General features: G+C 45.7%; 1 pseudogene; it reads left to right on the plus strand.

The window, feature by feature from the left end:
* The first annotated feature begins 561 nt into the window (after positions 1-561).
* LOC141130716 (U6 spliceosomal RNA) lies at positions 562-622 on the plus strand (annotated as a pseudogene).
* The last annotated feature ends 8138 nt before the right edge of the window (positions 623-8760 follow it).

Consider the following 8760-nt stretch of genomic DNA (forward strand, 5'->3'; position numbering starts at 1 on the left):
AAGATAAAAAATAATGCGTTTTTTTCAAAATTTGCACTATTTTTTTGTTTATAGCCCAAAAAATAAAAAACGCAGAGGTGATCAAATACCACCAAAAGAAAGCTCTATTTGTGGGGAAAAAAGGACGTCAATTTTGTTTGGGAGCCACGTCACATGACCGCGCAATTGTCAGTTAAAGTGAAGCAGTGCCGAATCGCAAAAAAGTGCTCTGGTCTTTGGGCAGCCAAATGGTACGGGGCTTAGGTGGTTAACACAAGTACATGGTACAACAGACGCATATTGGATATATGAAGTGTTGTGGTAACATACTGTTTATTACATATTGTAATATAAGTTTGCAAACGAGAGGCCACGTTTTCACATAGATCTTCAAGACATTAAGACAATATTAATCAATGATTTTGTCTATTGCTATAGTGTTCTGACAGTGGGGACTCTGTCATCAGTGTCATTACTAGTTTTCTCACTTGGCACACCAACAGATAATTTGGTTATAACCAATAATATATGGCAATCAGAACAAAGGATTTCTGAATCAAAAGAAATAAAAAAGCTCATTTAGTTCTCACTTCGGCAGGACATATACTAAAATTGGAATGATACAAAGAAGATTAGCATGGCCAATGGCATCCCTAGGGGGGCCAGAGGGGGCCCTGACCCCCCCCCCCCCAACATTATGCTGTGCCCCACCATGTTTTTTTTTTTTACAAAAAGGCAATGTCTAATGCCCCGTACACACGGTCGGATTTTCCAATGGAAAATGTCCGATCGGAGCGTATTGTCGGAAATTCCGACCGTGTGTGGGCTCCATCGGACATTTTCCATCGGATTTTCCGACACACAAAGTTGGAGAGCAGGAGATAAAATTTTCCGACAACAAAATCCGTTGTCGGAAATTCCGAATCGTGTGTACACAAATCCGACGGACAAAGTGCCACACATGCTCAGAATAAATAAAGAGATGAAAGCTATTGGCCACTGCCCCGTTTATAGTCCCGACGTATGTGTTTTACGTCACCGCGTTTAGAACGATCGGATTTTCCGACAACTTTGTGTGACCGTGTGTATGCAAGACAAGTTTGAGCCAACATCCGTCGGAAAAAATCCTAGGATTTTGTTGTCGGAATGTCCGAACAAAGTCCGACCGTGTGTACAGGGCATAAGAGGGAGAGCGTCCCCAGTCAGCTCCTGCGGTTGATTCCTCCCCCTCCCTCTGCTCGCTGACACTGCATAATGCGAGCACTCACACAACCACGGCCACCCAATCTGCTCCTTCCCCTGCATCCTCATTGGCAGGGAGAAGAGCGAGTTGCAGGAAGGACTCCAACAGGACTCTCAGTTACTGAAAAAACAGACTGATTTCTCCTGTCCTTAGTACAGGAGAACCAGCCTGTAAATTCCAAGAGATGTCAGACCAGCGCTGTCAATAGCAGGGGCAGGAAAGCAAGAGGAGGCTGGGGAACCCCACAGTGGCAGAACACCAGGGCCCGGTGGCAAGACAACCTTTGCAACCCTGATAGTTCTCCCACTGCTTTGGACCCTTATATTTTCTTGGTATGCTGGTGACATATATCTCTTGTTTTCTGCCACCCTGGGGGGGGCCCAATACAGTAGGAAGGGAGCTCACTGCAGAACATGTGAAAGGGCCATTGTGGGATCGTAGTAAAGGGCCCCAGAATATATAATTGCATTTTACAGTTGCCCCCCTACTTTTGTCCCTGTCCCCCCATGTGCCCCCCCTAAATATGAAAGCTGGAGATGCCACTGAGCATGGCCCCTGTGCAAGGACGACATGCAAATTTGTGAAGCTCTCCATTTTTTTTTTTAAAAAAGCTCATTTATTGAGTTATTAAGTTATTTGAGTTTAGCAAGGAGTCGAAACTAAACCAATAACAAATATACTGCTTGAAAAGGTTATACTCTAGGCTTGACGCATCTGTTTAAAGTGATTGTAAAGTCTTGTTTAAAAAAACAAAAACAAAAAACAAAGATGTTATACTTACCTCCTCTGTGCAGTTGGTTTTGCACAGAGCAACCTGGATCCTCCTCTATTTGGGTCCCTCTTTGCTGCTCCTGGCCCCTCCCTCCGATCGAGTGCCCCCCACAGTCAGCAACTTCCCATGGGGGGCACTGGAGTCGAGTCAGAGCTCCGTGTGTCCATTCAGACACGGATCCCCGCCCCTCTCTCCCCTAGTTGGCTGACTGACTTTGATTGCCAGCCGCGGGAGCCAATGGTGCCGCTGCTGTGTCTCAGCCAATCAGGAGGTGTATCCCGAATGGCTTAAACATTCATGGACATCGCTGGAGAGAGATGGGGCTCAGGTAAGTAATTAGGGGGGTCGCTGGGATGGCTGCTACACACAGAAAGTTTTTTTTTTCTTAATGCATAGAATGCATTAGGATAAAAAAGCCTTCTGCCTTTACAACTCATTTAAGCTGGGAATATTCTGAACATAATACACACACACATCAATAAATACAGCAAATAGCCAATCACAGATTAATGGAACCAATCAATGAGCCAGTCATAGAAATACGTCATTGGACCTGTCATGACTTGTTCAGAAATTCACTTCCAGCCTTTGACTTGACCAGATGCAAATAAAAATGGACAGATAATACTGTAGAATACTATAGCTCAGACATATTACTTAACTAGACCTGATGCAAACTCATGTATAGGTAAAAAATGTAACATATTATACCTCAACTCCAGCCAAAACATTTTCTCAGTAGAGTGCAAAGGGGTTAGACTAGGGGTGTCCAAACTTTTGACCTTCCTGGGCCACATTGAAAGAGGAATTGTCTTGGGCCACACATAAAACACTGTACACTAACAATAAGGATAGATCATTTTTGTTGTCATTTTATATTATAAAAGTAAGAGGGCAATAGAAAAATTAGTGCAATATTTGACACTAATGCATGAATATTTGGTTTGATGGATGTAGTAACAATTCTTAATGAAGTCTCAGTTTATGACTTTGTGTTCACATCTGTCTTGGGCCGCATGGACTATCTGTGTTTTCATTTGGAAGATTTTTCCTTGATTATACAACACAGAAAATGAGGGAAAATCTCCTCTATCTATTTGACAGATATCAGATAGAGCAAGAAGAAAAGAGAAAAGTGGGGGCAAAGACATCAATAAAAGGTGCTAAACTATAGGCAGATATTAAAGCGGATGTTCACTGCATCTGAGCACCACAAACCAAAAAACACAATTTAATTCATTTTTAATATTCAAAGCAAACTCTCCCATCCATCCATGTCTCTTGGCATTACTTTATTGATAAATCACTTTGAAAAACAGGCCCTAGTATTTCTGGCTGTGGCCATCTTGTGGCTGTGGCAGATGATTCATGTAACATTTACTTCCTGGAATCCATCTGCCTTTAGCTCAAGCATGCATGGCAGGAGGGTGTGCTTAGCTGAGAAAACCCCTCTTCCCCTCCTGAAGACTCCTGGGATGTATGACACCATTGGCTGATGCCGTGTATACATGTAGCACTAACTCTCGGTGGAGCTGCTGGTTTATAGTGGGCTTGTTACCTTCACTCTCCTTCCCTCTGTTCCACCGGCACCGGGTCTAGGGTTCCGTTGAGTTTACCTCCGGACGATACAAGCACCAACACTTGAGTACGTTTTCAATGCTTTATTGAACAATTAACGAAGGAAGTAGCAGGAAAGAGGCAGAAGGGAAACTGCAGGGAAAGCTCAAATACATTTCTGTAGGATTCATGACAAATGTCCTTTAAAGTTGAATATTTCAGTAGAATGCGCTCCCCTCATGGGACATACTCTTTGCTCGCCTGGATAGGCCTCTCTCACTTGCCTAGCAGCCAGTACGTAGCACGAACAAAAGTCTCTGCCACAGACTTGTTTGGGATGAACCCGTACGATCCTCTGCCACAGGATGTATTGGTTTTGTGGTGAATGTCAGTCACAGTGCTTGAACCTTTAAGCCAAACCCGGCAACACTATGCTGTAAAGTTACTTTAGGATACGTCCTCCAACCGAGTCACCAGGCCCCTCTCCAGACCAGCACTCTACATGATCCTTCCATGACGGGTCCCCCCCTGGGATCTCCTCGGTTGTCCAGCTTCTTCACTCTGGATAGACAGCTCAGGATCACTCCTTGGCTGCTGTGGTAGGCCCCAGACAAGCTTCTGGGCCCACCCATGCGCCGCAGCGACGCGGGCCTCCGGAATGGAGAACCACGAGGTAGCACTCTAACGCATACCTGTCGGCCAGGAGGGCCAGCAGGTGGCTGTAAAATGACCCTAAAACATGGCATCTGTCCCATAAATACCCTCTCCCAGAATCCCACTCGGAGGACCACCTCCACCGAGTTGTCTGCGGGACAGAAGAGCATCCATACGCTTTGACACGTTGCCTTTCCAACACTAGCCAGTAGTAACAACGACACCCATCGGCCCAGTATGGAAACACATGCAACGTCAGCCAAGGAACAGAGGCAAATCTAACTTCCCTTTACAAGCAATTTACCAAATGTACCTATCAGATGGTAGATCGCAAATTTACCAGCGCTACATACTCCCCCCACTACAGTACACGTTGTCCCCAACGTCTGTCCAAAAACAATGACAGTAACTCCCAAGCCTGAGAGTAGCTATTTGAGCATTAAAACTTGGATAGTCAGAAAAGAAAGAAAGACAGTGGAAAGACATTATAAGACTTACATCTACAAAACATTATGTTCACATCCGTAAACAAAACCATCCTATGACTGTACATAGCCTCACTATCTATCTAGTTGAAAAGCCTCCCAGCTTGATAGGCGATCCAATAGTTCCTGAAAAGGAAAACATATTAAACACACACACACATACTGTACAATATCAGGAGCAAAGCCTCATTTTTTTTTAAAAGAAATGAGCCTCTCTTCCTTTTTACCTATATCAAAATAATCTTAAGGAGTCCATCCCTGTATAATAATTTCTTTAGATGAAGGAAATCTGGCTAGCAAAAAGAAGTCCTTGGATTTGAAACACTGAACAGAATATGCAGATCTTGACCACGAAGATCTCTTTATACTGACACTAACTAACTATCTAACTTCAAAGTTCTTTTGTCCATGATCACCAATAAAACCGGGGATCTGGCAAGGTCAGTGTCTTTCCCGTTTTATCCACTGTGGTAATGAAATAGACAACGTCATCTTTTCCGGGCCTGCAGATGACCACTTTGTCAGCATAGATGTGCCGACCGAAGTTCCAGTACATAAAACATCCACTAAAACGTTCATCCATTTTAAGAGAACATCCAGTCTTTTGGAAAGGCTTAGGCACAGACAAATAGTCCCAAAAAGCTTCACTGTACCAAAGTTCCCGGTCAAGTTCAATCACTTGCATTATGTCCTGAGGCACATAGGGGAATTCCAAACCAAACCATACTCTGCAGCCACACGCTTGTTTAACATTCTCTGCAAACGTGCAAGTTTGGGCAAAGATCTGTTTTTCCCTATACCAGGAGGCACATATGAATCCAATGATTTGCTCACCATAGACCCAGCCGGTGTCTGTAGTGAACTAGCAACTTTCGGTAAAGTCTCAGTAACAGTACTGTGTGGCTCCACACAGGGTGACGTCTTCCCAGAACTCAGGGCTGTCCATTCAGGGAAAGTCATAGCAGAGGCGACGTCTTCGCCTTGTGACCACAACAGCTCTTGTGACATAGTCTCGAATAAGTCATCATCACCGGAAAGATCCAACATGGATTCTATTTCCGAATCTCCCAACTCTTCAACTGGCAGATACTTATTTACAGTCCCAGATACATTCCCCATCAGTGGCTTACCCGTTCCTGACGTGGACTTTGGTAGCTCCGGTTCAGGTAACCTCTGAGGTAGGCCTCGGCCACAGCCGCAGGAAGCCTTCACATATCCCACCTTCCTCTGAACAGGTACAACAGTAGTAGGTGTAGTGGACGCACAAATCACAGTAATGTCCCCTGATGAGACGGCAACAGCAGTGTCTCTCTCCGGAACATTCTCAGCAACAACAGGCGAAGTGGTGGCCTGCCATTCTCTCTCTGTAGTAGTAGCAGCTTTTACTGTGGCGATACCTGTTGCCCAATCCATCCGACAAGCACGGGCTGACGTGGTAGGTTGCTCCAGCACAAACAAGTACACTCCACATTGCGGACATCGGCCAAACGGATGAAGATGCACGGCCAGTCCTTCACATCGATGGCAGATCATACCCAGTCCCTCAATATCTCCTGAGGTATACAGAACAAACCTCCCCTGTGGCTTCAAGCGAACTCCAGTATCCGTAAGCAGGGTTCCGGTCAGCATAGTATTCAACACGGTGTTTGTAGGGAACATTCTCGGTCCCACAATTGGCTGCATCGCCGGAAAACACATAGCCACACTCTGATCTTCTCAGCACGATCACGAGGCCTCTCTTTTCTTCTGGCGTCAAACACATACACGCATCCACGATCACGAGGCCTCTCTTTTCTTCTGGCGTCAAACACATACACGCATCCCACGTGGTATCAAGTAGGGTAGGCTCCTCCCACTTGTTCTTCTGATCACGTAGCTCCCGGGCTTTTACTGGCGCCCGCCGTCTACGCACTCAGAAATAGTCCTGCAACTTTAACCCCTTCTCTTCCTGCAAAATTTTGACAAAGTCCAGCTCTCACCGTAAACTCCCGGTGAAACACTTCTCTGGGTTGCGAGAATTGACGGTCAACAAATCCCGGACGACGCGCCCACATGTAGCACTAACTCTCGGTGGAGCTGCTGGTTTATAGCGGGCTTGTTACCTCCACTCTCCTTCCCTCCGTTCCACCGGTACCGGGTCTATGGTTCCGTTGAGTTTACCTCCGGACGATACAAGCACCAACACTTGAGTACATTTTCAATGCTTTATTGAATAATTAACAAAGGAAGTAGCAGGAAAGGGGCAGAAGGGAAACTGCAGGGAAAGCTCAAATACCTTTCTGTAGGATTCTTGACAAATGTCCTTTAAAGTTGAATATTTCAGTAGAATGCGCTCCCCTCGTGGGACACACTCTTTGCTCGCCTGGATAGGCCTCTCTCACTTGCCTAGCAGCCAGTACGTAGCACGAACAAAAGTCTCTGCCACAGACTTGTTTGGGATGAACCCGTACGATCCTCTGCCACAGGATGTATTGGTTTTGTGGTGAATGTCAGTCACAGTGCTTGAACCTTTAAGCCAAACCCGGCAACACTGTGCTGTAAAGTTATTTTAGGATACGTCCTCCAACCGAGTCACCAGGCCCCTCTCCAGACCAACACTCTGCATGATCCTTCCATGACGGGTCCTCCCCTGGGATCTCCTCAGTTGTCCTGCTTCTTCACTCTGGATAGACAGCTCAGGACCACTCCTCGGCTGCTGTGGTAGGCCCCAGACAAGCTTCTGGGCCCACCCATGTGCCGCGGGCCTCCGGAATGGAGGACCACGAGGTAGCACTCTAACGCATACCTGTCGGCCAGGAGGGCCAGCAGGTGGCTGTAAAATGACCCTAAAACATGGCGTCTGTCCCATAAATACCCTCTCCCAGAATCCCACTCGGAGGATCAACTCCACCGAGTTGTCTCCGGGACAGAAGAGCATCCATACGCTTTGCCACGTTGCCTTTCCAACACTAGCCAGTAGTAACAACGACACCCATCGGCCCAGTATGGAAACACATGCAACGTCAGCCAAGCTGGAACAGAGGCAAATCTAACTTCCCCTAATGAGCAATTTACCAAATTTACCTATCAGATAGTAGATCGCAAATCTACCAGCGCTACATACACGACCAGACTTTTCGACAGCAAAGGTCCGACAGAACGAATCCGTCGGACAATTCGAACGTGTGTGGGCTTCATTGGACCTTTTCTGCCTAAAAATCTGATGGACTTTAGAAATAGAACATGTTTCCAATCTTTCCGACGGACTCGAGTCCTATCGAAAAATCCGCTCGTCTGTATGCTAGTCCGACGGACCAAAAACAACGCAAGGGCAGCTATTGGCTACTGGCTATGAACTTCCTTATTCTAGTCCGGTCGTACGTCATCACGTTCGAATCAGTCGGACTTTGGTGTGATCGTGTGTAGCAAGTCTGTTTTGTTGTAACTCCATCGGAACTCCGTCGAAAAGTCCTTCAGAAAAGTCGAAAAGTCTGCTCGTGTGTAAGCGGCATTAGGCAAGAAACCAGAAAGTAACCGAAGAAGTGTAAAAAAAGTTTAATACAAGTAAATATGATATACTTTCCTATCTATTTACTAATGCTGGCAGCATTAGGATTAAAAATAATCAGTGTTGATTGAGAGAGTGAAGTTCCACTTTAATGCATCTCTGTGTTCATTAATGCCTCACTAAATGTATTTTTCTATATGAAAGCAATGTAAATACCTGACTATGGCCTGATACGAACCTCTTGCAGTCCCTGTACAGTCAGCACATAAATGTTCAGAGAGGGAAGGGGAGAAGCAGCATGAGGATCTACAGTGCAAACAGCATGCTGATAGGAGGAGAAAGCAGAGAGATGAACTCATCTGTGTGCTGCTTCCTCTTTCACTGTCCAGTCACAAAGTGTGGTTGGGGACCTGTAAGTGAAAGTAACACTGCATCAGAGAACTCCTCTGCTAGACAGGGCTGTGCTACAGGACTGTGCTGTGTATATCGCAGGACTGGATGGTCAGAAATACCAGTTGTTGACAGGTCATATATATTCAAATCTGAACATTTTTCTGGTTGCCTAGAATTCATATTTAAAGGA

The sequence above is a fragment of the Aquarana catesbeiana genome, linkage group LG02 (genome assembly GCF_042186555.1).
Source record: "Aquarana catesbeiana isolate 2022-GZ linkage group LG02, ASM4218655v1, whole genome shotgun sequence".
In the NCBI taxonomy this organism is placed as follows: domain Eukaryota; kingdom Metazoa; phylum Chordata; class Amphibia; order Anura; family Ranidae; genus Aquarana; species Aquarana catesbeiana.